The sequence below is a fragment of the Aethalodelphis obliquidens genome, unplaced genomic scaffold (assembly GCF_003676395.1).
Source record: "Aethalodelphis obliquidens isolate GAN/ISIS:26980383/991018 unplaced genomic scaffold, ASM367639v1 scaffold28, whole genome shotgun sequence".
NCBI classification, from domain to species: domain Eukaryota; kingdom Metazoa; phylum Chordata; class Mammalia; order Artiodactyla; family Delphinidae; genus Aethalodelphis; species Aethalodelphis obliquidens.
The window spans coordinates 14,458,157-14,471,377 of record NW_020837972.1 but is presented as its reverse complement, the minus strand read 5'-3'; positions in this window follow the sequence as shown (position 1 = coordinate 14,471,377).

The window sequence follows — 13,221 nt, the reverse complement described above, 5'->3', positions numbered from 1 at the left end:
GCCTAACACATAGTAAACACTCAGTAAATATTGATCAGATGAAAGAATGTTGAATGAATACTGATCAAAAAAATAAATGAATAAATATGAAGTGATAGATATCAAAGCCATAATTTTATAAACAATAAAGGGTATCTAAAGATAAGCAGTCAGACTGAAAGGGACCAGTGAGATGATTAACTCCAAAGCATGCATATTTACAGGTGGCGATATCTTTAGAGAGTAGGACCAGGTTTAATATTCTGATATCCAAGCTTTATACCACCATTTCCTTAGTTACCAAAATTTGGGCATGTATTCCACTGATCACAAGGATATATGTGAAGACAATGGAATTATATACTTGAAATATATATATATATATATATACTTGAAATTAGGACTCTGGCTATAAGGGTTGTCCTGATCTGGAAAAATGGAAATAAATGGCTATAGGTCAGTTTATCCTCCTACCACATATCATGACAATGAAAGTATTTCTTAGGGTGGTGGTTGTGTGTCTAAATGTGTTCTACAGGATTTGTGGATTGGTGAGGGTTAATTGCCAAAAGGTGACTGCATCTGACACTTGAAAGACTCCTTGGCACTTGGAAAATTAGCCTCAAGGTTTAGTGCTGGAATATTGAAGACATCAAAGCAGTAGCCATAACAAGTAGACTGTATTAGCACTAAGCTTGGCTCGCTGGTGTCCCACTGGGGATGGCTGCACCCTCCACTTTGTTTCACTGGCTGAAGAGGAGGGGTCCAGGACCATCATAAATGCCTACATACTCTCCGCTCAGGCATCTGGGCTTCAAACCTTCTTTCAGAGAAGAGATGTTGTAATGGAGGCATCTATCATTCACTCACGCACTCATTCACTTACTTAGCACAGAGTGTCAAATGGGCTGTATCGTACCCCCCAACGCTTTCGTGTGTTGAAGTCCTAACCCCCGGGACTGCAGAAAGGGATGGTTTTTGGAGACAGGGTCTTCAAAGAGGTGATTAAGTCAAAATGAGGTCATTAGGGTGGGCCCTAATCCAGTATGACTGGTGTCCTAATAAGAAGAGGAAATTTGGACACAGATACACAGAGGGAAGACCATGTGAAGACACAGGGAGAAGCCAGTCATCTACTCGTCAAGGAGAGAGGCCTCAGAAGAAACCAACCACACTGACAAAGGAATTCCAGCCTCCGGAACTATGAGAAAATAAATTTCCGTGTTTAAACCACTCAGTCTATGGTACTTTGTTATGGCCACCTGGGCAAACCAATACACCTACCCTATGCGTGACACTGAGGACACAGAGGTAGATAAGACCTAATTCAGACCTATGGGGAGCTCATAGCTTTGTGTTCCTGTGAGTTCAACTGGAGTCACTTTTTGTTTTTAAATTAATTAATTAATTATTTTTGGCTGCATTGGGTCTTCATTGCTGTGCGCGGGCTTCCTCTAGTTGCGGCGCGTGGGGGCTACTCTTTGTTGTGGTGCACGGGCTTCTCACTGCGGTGGCTTCTCTTGTTGCGGAGCAGGGGCTCTAGGCGCATGGGCTTCAGTAGTTGTGGCACATGGGCTCAGTAGTTGTGGCTCACGGGCTCTAGAATGCAGGCTCAGTAGTTGTGGCACACTGGGCTTAGTTGCTCCCCAGCATGTGGGATCTTCCCAGACCAGGGCTTGAACCTGTGTCCCCTGCATTGGCAGGCGGATTCTTAACCACTGCGCCACCAGGGAAGCCCCCTGGAGTCACTTTAACAGTAATATCCAACTGGCCCTTGCCTCCACCTGTTCACCCAGAACTTCTAGAATATGGCAAGGGACCCTCCGTTCCTGTGTGGTAGACCCTGGGGGCATGTCACATATGCTTGCAGACAGGTCTACCAGCTATAGTCACTATATCGAGTCTCCTATGTACCCTCACTGCTGCTGGTCCCACTCTGAAACCCTGATTTCCATGCCAAAGTTGGTGTAACTTAAGCCTGCCAACAGCTTAAGTGCTAAGTGGTAACCTGCAATCAGTGAAAAAGTGGGGAGGATGTATTCTGTCTCCTAATTGTGAATTCAAGCCTTTATGAAAACAGGATATTTAGTGAAGGGGGTGAGAAGGGGTCAGTATTCTTTTTCCACGTGGATATCTAATTAATATAGCACTGTTAATAATTTGTCATCAATCAAATGTCTAAATACATGTGGGTCTGTTCCACTGGTTGGCCTATTTGCCTCTCCTCACACAAGTACCACTGTCTTAATTTCTGTAACTACATGAGTCTTCTGCCTGAAGAACCTACTTTGTGTTTCTTTTAGTGGATGGATTCCTTCAGCCTTTGCTAACATTTAACTTTCACTGTTTCAAAATAATTTATTTTGAAATAATTTCAAACTTACGTAAAAGTTGGAAGAACAGCAAAATCCATATCTCCTTTACTCAGATTCTCAACTTTTTAACATTTCACTTCATTAATTCATTATTCTTTTTCTTTCTATAATGTCTGTATGTGTGTGCAAACTCATTATCATTAGTTTTTATGAACCACTTGAATATAAGCTACAGATGTGTTGCCTTATCGCCTCTAAATTCTCCAGTGTGTATTTCCTCCAAACAAGGACACTCTCCTACGTAACCATCATACAACCCTTCAAGGAAGGAAATCAACCTTGATACAACACTGCCATCTCATCTACAGACCCTGTTCACATGTTGCTACCTGTCCCAACAGGTGGTCCTGATTGCATCTAGGAACATGCACTGCATTTTATTGTGTCTCCTTCAATCTGGAATAGTTCTTCAGTTTATCCCCATCTTTTATGTCCTTGACCACTTTTATGATTTTAATTTTAAAATTTTTGTGGGGTTTGTTTTATGGACCAGAATACAATCTATCTTGGTCAATATTCCATGAGCACTAGGGGAAAAAAAAGTGTGTATTCTACTGTTGTTGGGTGGAGTGTTCCATATATGTCAATTAGATCATGTTGGTGGACTGCATAGCCCAGATTTTCTATATCCTTGCTGACTCTCTTGTAGCAGTTCTGCTGCTGAGAGGGGGATGTTGAAGTCCTAACTACAACTGTGTATTTTTCTGTTTCTCCTCTCATGTATCTTGAGGCTCTGCTGTTTGATATGCACATATTTAGAACTGTTATGTCTTCCTGATGAATCGATCCTTTTGTCATTATGTAATGTCTTCTTTGTTTTTAATTTTCTTTGCTCTGAAGTCTATTTTTTTCTGATATTATAGCCACTTCTGCCTTTTAAAAAAACTGTTTGCACGGGATATCTTTTTTCATCCTTTTAATTTAACCTACCTATGACATTGAGTTTGAACTGAGTTTCTTGAAGGCAGGATATAGTTGATCTTGCTTTGTTATCCTCTTTACCAATCTGCCAATCTCTGCCTTTTAATTGGTGTATTCAGACCACTTAACATTTAAGACAATGAACTTAAGAACTTAAGTCTTCCATTTTATTATTTGATTTCTGTTTGCTTCCCTGTTTCTCATTTCTTGCGTTCCTGTAGGTTATTTGAATGCTCTTTAAGATTCCAACTTGATTTCTAGTGTTTTTAGATGTATCTCACATGGTTTTTGTAGTGACTGCTCCGGATATTACTATCTACCTACATACATATATTATAAATGATATGTGTTTATTATAAATTTTATCATACAAAGGATGTGTGACATTCCATTTACAAATAATTAAAAATACAATATTCTTTACTGTAAACTCCAAATATCCAATTAATTCTTACAGAATCCTTTTGTTGATTTTCACCAAACTCGTGTGTCCTCAGTCAATCTCTGATTGCACGGATGAATGAGTGTAGCTTTGACAAGAATGTTAGTTGAGCTTTTTAGTTAGTTTAGTTAGTTAAGCTGTAGGTTAATGAGAAGGGCAAAACTGAAAGGATGAAGACCTGTGGGAATTTCACTTATTTGTCAATGATGTGAGCAACTTTTTTTGAATTGGAGAACAGTTTCAAATAGTAGTAGAATATCTCCTCCTTTTGTTATTCCTAATGCGATGACTACTTTTAAGTTTAACTTGTATTACTATTTTTTTCTAGCTTTATTGAGATATTGTTGACATGCCATGTTGTATCAGCTTAAGGTATACAATGGGATGGCTTGATATACATATATGTTGAGAAACGATTACCACGATAAGGCTTTAACACAGCCTTCAGCTCCCTGGCAATTATCAATATACTCTCTATTTCTATAAGTTTGGCTTGTTGAGATCCCACATATAAGTGAGATCACACAGGATTTGTCTTGCTCATTTCACATAAATATAATGCCCTCAAGCTTCACTCATGTCGTCCAAAACTTCAAATGGCAGGATTGCCTTCTTTTTTATGGCTGAATAATATTCATATATAGACACACATATATATCTATATGCATGTGTGTGTGTACACACACACACACACACACAATGTGCAGTCAAAAATCTGCAGACGGGGCTTCCCTGGTGGCGCAGTGGTTGAGAGTCTGCCTGCCAATGCAGGGGATACAGGTTCGAGCCCTGGTCTGGGAAGATCCCACGTGCCATGGAGCAACTGGGCCCGTGAGCCACAAATACTGAGCTCTGTGCGTCTGGAGCCTGTGCTCCGCAGCAGGAGAGGCCGCGACAGTGAGAGGCCCACGCACCGCGATGAAGAGTGGCCCCCGCTTGCCACAACTAGAGAAAGCCCTCGCACAGAAACGAAGACCCAACACAGCCAAAAATAAATAAATGAATAAATAAATTTATTAAAAAAAAAAAATCTGCAGACGGTTTTAGAGTGGGCCTTCCATATCTGCAGCTCTGCGTCTGCAGAGTCAACCAACAGCAGACTGTGTAGTACTGTAGTATGTATGCACTGAAAAATGGACCCACATTTCTGTCTATAAATGGACCCACACAGTTGAAACCCATGTTGTTCAAGGGTCAACTGTATATATATAATCATTTGTAAAGCCTTGGGGAGTGTTCACATTCCCATATGACAGTATTTTAAGTCTATCTTTTTATACCTCATGAATAAAGTATTACTATTATGTTCACTTTTTTTTACATAATGTTTTATATTTACCTATTTACCAATGTATTTGGTATTGTTCCTTCTTAAATTTCATATTTTCTTTATGGGCTTACTTTTCTTCTCTTTGAAATACATCTTTTAGAAATTATATTAGTGGGATCTATTGGTAATAAACTATTCCACTTTTTGAGTTTTGGACAATGTCTGTATGTAGCCCACATTCTTGGAAGATGGCTTTGTTTGAGTGCACAAACTAGTCTGACAGTTATTTCTGCTTTGTATTCACTCACAGCTGGCTTTCCATGTTACTGATAAGATGTGTGCTGTCGACTTGTTTCCTTTACAAATGACCTTCTTTTCATTCTGGCTGCGTTTAAGATCTTTGTTTTGCTATTTGTAATTGTACCATGATGTGTAAGTAAGAGCTTTACCTACTCTGGTTGGGATTTGCTGGGCTGATCCAGATCCCTATCTCCAGATTCATATATTTTACTAATTTAAAAAAAACCACAACCATCATACCTTCAAATATTATGTTTTCCATTCTCTCTATTGTTTACATAAACTTTGATTAGATATTTGTTAGGCCCTCTTATCTATCTTCTATGTCACTTAACATTTATTTCATATATTTTATCTCTATGTCTCCATGTGGCTTTCTGGGTAATTTATTTAGAATTTTTTAGTTCATCAATTTTCTATTTAGCTAGGTTTAAATTGCCTGTTTGCCCCTCCTCTGGGTTTTAAATTACCAGATTAAAATTAAAAACTTCTAGTAGTTCCATTACGTTATTTTTCAAAATTTCCTGATTATCTAAGCAGGTTATTATTTCTCGTCCACTCTTTTTTTCCCCCCTTACATTTTGTGGATATATTATAAATTTTATTTTTTAATTAATGCACAGAAAAACTGGCTTTTGGGACTGTTCAGTTCTAGGAATTTAAACACATGTATAGATCTGTGAAATCACCACCACCACAAGTTTCATCGCTCTGAAAAAAATCTCTTCGAGTCACACTCTTCCCCACTGTTCCCACCCAATCCCACACTCCCTGAAGTGTGAGGTGAGCCTGAGAGGATTTTAAACTAGTCCCCACTTAGTGTCCAATTCAGAGAGAAACTTACACTGATGAACAGCAAATCCATCTTGCAAAAGTTGTGTGCTCATCTTTCCCACAACGTGGGGACAGGGCTGAGATGGAGACAGATTCCTGATGGTATCATTTGAACACCTGGATCCTGCTATATCTGAAGCATCTACCTTTGGACTTTTTGGTCACGTGAGCCAATAAAATTTTCTTTTGGCTTAATTAGGCTTGCATTGGATTCTGTTCCACATAGCTGAAAGTCTCCCCAGCAGCGATCTTCATTTATTCAAGAAGTTGGTTATTTTTAAAACTCACTTTTAAAAACTGTGGTAAAATACATATAACATAAAATTTACCATCTTAACCATTTTTTATGTGTACAGTTCAGTAATGTTAAGTGTACTGACATTGTCAGCCCCAGCAACATTCATCCTATTTTCTGCTTGTATGAGTCTGACTACTCTAGCTACTTAATGTAAGTGGAATCATACAATATTTGTCTTTTTGTGATTGACTTACTTCACTTAAACATAAAGTCTTCAAGGTTCATCCATGCCGCGGCATGTGTCAGAATTTCCTTCCTTCTGAAGGCTGAATAATATTCCCTTGTATGTTATATCACATTTTGCTTACCTAGTCGCCCATCGATGGATGCTTGGGTTGCTTCTACCTTTGGCTGTTGTGAATAGTGCTGCTACGAACATGAGTGTAAAACGATCTCTTTAAGATTCTGCTTTCAATTCTTTTGGATATATACCCAGAAGTGGAATTGCCAGGTCAAACGGTAGTTCTATTTCTAACTTTCTGAGGAACTGCCACAGTTTTCCATAGCAGCTGCACCATTTTACCATCAACCATGTACGAAGGCTCCAATTTCTCCACATCCTCACCAGTACGTGTTACTTGTTGTTTCTTTTTTTTTTTTTTTCTTTTTTTTTTTGCGGTACACGGGTCTCTTACTGTTGTGGCCTCTCCTGCCGCGGAGCACAGGCTCCGGACGTGCTATACTGTATGTTACTGACCCATGACTATAACCATGACTATGCATAACTCGCTTCATAGGAATTCTATCCCAGGGGTGTTTAGCCTCTGGTTCAGAACTCTGGGACCTGCGAGTAGGTATTAATACCCAAAGTTGTAAGATGAATCTGAGTGCTTCACCGGCAAAGCCCATGAACAATTCCCGGGAAATAAAAATAGAACGTGGGTAATAAAATCTAACTGTTTTCCCCTTTGTGCTTAGTGGAGTTTCACTTGCTCACAGGGTACCATGTGCAGAGGCCTTGCACCCAGCGCTTCAGACCAGAGTCCCTAGAGCGAAAAGGCTGTGCCCAACACCTGGCGTACCGTGTGCAGAAGTGCACATACGTGGCCCATAGAGAACAGTACCCGCCCCATCCGGAGGCCTTGCTGGGCATTGCCCCTGTCATACAGGGCCTAACTGACCAGGGCCTTATTAGACCAGGTCAATAAGCCTGTAACAACTGCATTCTCCCTGGAAAGAAACTCAGGGGGGAATACTGGATGGTACAGGACCTCAGGGAAATCAATGAAGCCACCGAGGATATGCTTCTAGTGGTCCCTGATCCCTACACCCTGCTGACCACTCTGCCGTCCACCAGGACCTGTATTTTGTATTAAATTTAAAAGATGCCTTCTTCTGTATTCCATTAGCTCCAGAGTCACAGAATTTTTTGCTTTTGAGCAGCAGGACCCAAACTCACAACAAAAAGCAATACTGCTAGACAGTCCTGCCCCAAGAGTTCAAAAATTCACCCACCATCTTTGGGGAAATCTTAGCTAAAGACCTAAAAGATCTACATCCTGGATGTAGACATTCTGATAGCCAGCCCTACTGAGGAGGCCTCTGAGATGCTCCGAACCGCTTAGCCAATAAAGGATATAAAGTGTCCAAGAAAAAGGCTCAAATATCACAAACTAGGGTGAGTTACCCAGGCTTCCTTCTCACAGAAAGTCAGAGAGGCCTATACCAGGAAAGGAAAGAATACACGTGCAGCCTCGCCCCTGCCAGAACTGGAAGACAGCTTAGGGGTTTCCTGGTGATGGCTGGGTTTTGCTGCGCCTGGGTCCCTAACTATGATCTAATAGCTAGACCTCTGTATGAAAGGGTGCAAGGAAAGGATGATGATCCTTTTGAATGGCATTCAGAATGTGAAGGGGCCTGCCAAAAGTTGAGAAAGCAATTAGTTCAGCCCCCTGCCCTGGCCCGCCCACATTTAGCTAACCCTCTTAACCTTCATATTCACGAGAGAAGAGGAATTGTCATTGGGGTATTCACTCAAAACCTAGGACCCCTTTCTCAGGTGGTTGCTTATTTCTCTAAACAATTAGATCAAACTGCTAAGGGGTGGCCTCCTTGCCCACGGGCAGTGACAGCTGCTACCACTCTGCTACAGGAAGCTGAAAAGTTAATGTCTGGTCAACCTGGACTTCACACCAGGTTCAGGCTTTGGTTAAGTTCTAAGGGAACAGAATGTGTATCCTCCGGAAGGTTGAGCCAAGCTCAGGCTATGCTTTTAGACAAGCCAGCAGTTACCATAAAAACCTGTCACATGCAAAATCCTGCCACCCCGCTACCCACAGAAATGGGACCGCTTGGAGCACCATTATATAGACACCATAGACATGATCTATTCCTGTCACTGTGACCTGGGAAGTGAGCCTGTACTAAACACCAAAGAGGACGGGTTCATAGACAGGAGTCGTTTTATGAGAGAAGGAAAAAGCCTGGTGGGATACACGGTGACCTCCCAGACCCAAGTCATGGAGGCACAAAGCCTTCTGCCCTAAAAAGCCAAGCCGATAGCCCTCACCCAAGCCTTAGAGCTCGGGACAGGGAAGAACTTCAATGTTTACACAGACTCCCAGTATGCATATGCCATCCTATACGCACACGGGGCTATCTGGAAGGAAAGAGCTATGCTTACTGCAGAGAATAAGCAGGTGACGCATGGCTTAAGCATACTGAAGCTCTTAGAAGCAGGACAGATGCCAAGAAAGGCGGCAGTGGTTCACTGTGGGGGTCACCAAAAGTGGGTGCAGAGGTAATAAAGGGAAACAACAAGGCAGATTCAACTGCCAAAAGGGCAGCCTTAGAACCAGTAACTTGGCAACTACCCCTCATACCTCGAAGGCCAGATCCATCCAATTATTCTCCAAACCACACAAAGGAAGAATTAGACAAAGCCCGAAAATGGGGCTTCAGTAGAGGTGGGGGTGGCTAGTTAATGAACATGAACAATACTTCTGTCCCCCAAGCCGCAGCTTGTCAAGCCATCATGAAGGTTCATCAAGTAACCCATTATGGGAGGGAAGCCCTTTATAACTGGTTAGTTGAGGTCATGGTAACTCCTGGCATGAAAGGTATAATCGGCCTGAGAGTTGAGACCTGCCCCATCTGCACAATGAAAAACCCAACACCAGACCCCCCAGAGGCCTCCAGATAAGAGCCATTCAGGCCAGAGGAACATATCCTGGGGAAGATTGGCAGATTTTTTTTTTGTTTTTTTTGTTTTTTTTGCGGTACGCGGGCCTCTCACTGTTGCGGCCTCTCCCGCTGCGGAGCACAGCCTCCGGACGCACAGGCTCAGCGGCCATGGCTCACGGGCCCAGCCGCTCCGCGGCATGTGGGATCCCCCCGGACCGGGGCACGAACCCGCGTCCCCTGCATCGGCAGGCGGACTCTCAACCACTGCGCCACCAGGGAAGCCCGATTGGCAGATTTTGATTTCACTGTCATGCCCAGAGTACCTGGTAATTTCAGGTACCTCTTGGTGCTGACAGACACATTATCTGGGTGGATAGAAGCACTCCCCGCTAGACCTGAAATGGCAGCTGAAACAGCTAAGGCATTACTAAAAGAAATAATCCCTAGGTCTGGGGTCCCAGGATCCCTACAAAGTGATAATGGTCCGGCATTTGTGTCGCAAGTGACGTAGTGAATAACGAGTGCCCTGGGCATAAAATGGACTCTGCACTCTGCCTGGAGACCCCAGTCATCCGAGAAAGTAGAGAGATCCAATCAGACCTGAAAACGAACCTCAGCTGAGCTATGCCAGAAGACTCAAGAAAATTAGATTCAGTTGCTTCCAATTGCCCGGCTGGCACGCAGTTAGCCCTAAGGATAAGGTAAATCTAGTGCGTTAGAACTCAGGAATGGTAGACCCATTCCCCATGCCTGAGAGAAGAGACACCTGAGCCCCCTTGAAATGGACCAACTCAAGTGGGCCCTCCAGGGGGGAGAAAACGTGAAAGCCCTCATTGAATATGGTGCCCAGGTGCTGCCCGCACCCACTCACCTACATGGCCCTGCACCCCCTCCAGCCAGGAGTCTGGGTGCACCTAAAACCCTGGAAAAGCGGCGGCCTCCATGTCCAGCTCACCCCCAAGTGGACGGACCCCACTTGTGACCCCAATCACCCGTCTGCCCTTAAGTCGCAGGGGTCACTCCGGGGGGGGCATCACGCTGGAGGGAACCTCCGGAGACAACCTGGGGCAACGGCCCCCCTTGACTACTCGTGCTAACCTCTCTCTGACCTGAAGCCTCTCCTCCGAAAAACAACAGAAGTGTGACCAGGGAGAGTCCGCCCCGACCGAGCCTCCACATCAGGCACAGTGGCCAGCAGGCTGAAGACCAAGAGCTTCATGTTTAGGAAAAATCTGACATGTGACCGTTACGCTCTTGCTAACGTCTGGGCCACGCACCCGCAATTGCCTGGCGTCCTTTGTCTCCAAGAGGTTAGACAAATGGGGGGCGCTCAGGGGCAAACAGTCAGGGCCGAGGCCTGCTGACCATCAAACACGTCTAAAGGCGGCTGGGGGAGCTCTGCTCCTTCACCCAGGCCACGAAGACGCCCAGCCTCAGGAGGAGGCAGTTACCGAAGCCGCCCAGCGCCGGAAGAAAGGCAGACGAGCGAGCTGCCGCTCGCAAAGCGCAGGCACAGTTCCCAGGAAATGATAATAAAGTCTAACCTTTTTTTTCCTTTTGTGCTTAGTCTGGCTTCCCTTCCTCCTAGGTGGCTGCGTGCGGAGTCCTTGCTCCCGGGCCGCGTGCAGGACTGCTGCCGCCCGGCTCTGAGATCTGGAGCCTTGAGCAGCGCACGCGCCCGACTTGCGAGAACCCCGCCCCCTCCGCTGCCCAGGACCCTATAAAGCAGCCCCGCCCACGGCCTGGCGGGCTGCCGGGAGAGCTTGTGGAGGTGGCACCTCTCCATTCTTTGATCAAACAATAAAGCTTTCCTTTGTTTCTGAACTGAATTCAGTCTGCTTCTATTGGCCCGAACAACACTGGGCAGGAGGACCCTTGCTGGGGCCCAAATCCGAAGGGTCAGAACAAGCGGTCTACTTGCCTCCATTCTTACTTTTCTGTGCCCACAGCCTGAGTTCCTTCTCCAACCTTAGCCAGCTCTGGTGTTTCATAATGATCTTCAAAGTCCTCAGGACTGGGGGCAAAGGAGGTGAGGGGGTGAGGATAGGACGAGCGTGGGTACAGATTGGTCACCTCCTCTTCCTGGAAACATTCTTCTGAGTGTATGCCCTACCGGTGGCAGGTTATTCTGGGCTCCTGAGTCTATGGGGGTGTGATGGCGTTAATAACATCCCCTGTACCGAGTGGGCACAGATGGACAAAGTGGGCACCCAGGAAGCTGGAGAAAGGCGAGAGACGCATTGGGTGGGTTCACAGGCTGAGCAAAGCGCTTTGATGTTGTGCCAGTGGTGTCTGGCGTTAGCCTCTGACTGCGAGGTCCTTCTGGGGACCACGGCCATGATCAAGGAACCAGTGGCGTTGGTGGCGCTGGTGGTGATAGTATGGCCAGTGGTGAGAATGACACCTTTTAATGTCTTGCTTCTTTGCTATTTCTTCTTATGAATTCATTGTATACATTTTTAAAACTAGGTAAGAAAAAAAAGTGGGATCTCATCACTGAGCAACTTCGCTGGTATCTATAGAGCTTTTCCTATGGCTTGATTCTAGGTTCTGGAAATAGAGGGAGAATGAAGGACTCCCTCCCTCCTGGAATTTATAAACAGATGAACAAATGGATCAGACATTTTCAGAAAGCGTTAAGGGCAACGAAGAAAATAAAATAGAGCATGGAAAGGAACTTCTTGGAAGTTCAGCTTAGAAGAGATGGTCATTATTCACATCTTTACGTGTGTCCTTTTTCAAGGTCTTTTTTCCCTCAGTATCTGCCCTCCTGATCTAACTATATATCATCCACCTGAAAATGGGATCATGATGTACATTCTGTATTGTAACCTTTTTTTTCACTTAATATACTGTGAACATCTTTTGGTTTCAGTACTTATTCATCTGCATCTTTATTTTCATGGATGTAGAGCAATTATTCAGACAGGCTGTACCATACTTACATGACCCTTATGACTGCACACAGGTTGCTTCCAGTGTGTTGAAGGCACGATGCCTCTGGAATCTGTCCTTTTCCTTCCGTCATCACTGTCACCTCCCTGGCTCAAGCTTGCACTGACCCCGGTGGACACTTGACCCAAGCTGGGTCAATTAGAGCTTTTCCCTGGAATTTGAAAAACCAGAACAGAGGAGAACAGCCTTGGGAAGGCCAGAAACCATACCACCATCTGCGTTAAGAGGATGGCATGCTGCAGGATAGCATATGGCTGATGCACAGACAGAAGTAAAGGGGAGGCACAGGAAGGGCCCCTGGTACCAGATGCATCAAAAGATCCAGATGCGTCTTCGTCCATACCAGAGCTTGCTGTTTCAATCCTTCACTGTATTCCTTGAGGCAACAAATTTCTCTCTAGTCTAAGAGAGTCTGAGTTCTGTCGCTTGCAACCAACGTGCTGCAATTCTCGGAGCCTCAGCTTTCTCATTGAAAGTGATGACCACAACGCTTTCTTCATAAAATTGTTATAGTTTAAAAAGATATTGCGGGCTTCCCTGGTGGCGCAGTGGTTGAGAGTCCGCCTGCCGATGCAGGGGACACGGGTTCGTGCCCCGGTCCGGGAAGATCCCACATGCCACGGACCGGCTAGGCCCGTGAGCCATGGCCGCTGAGCCTGCGCGTCCGGAGCCTGTGCTCCGCAACGGGAGAGGCCACAGCAGTGAGAGGCCCGCGTACCGCAAA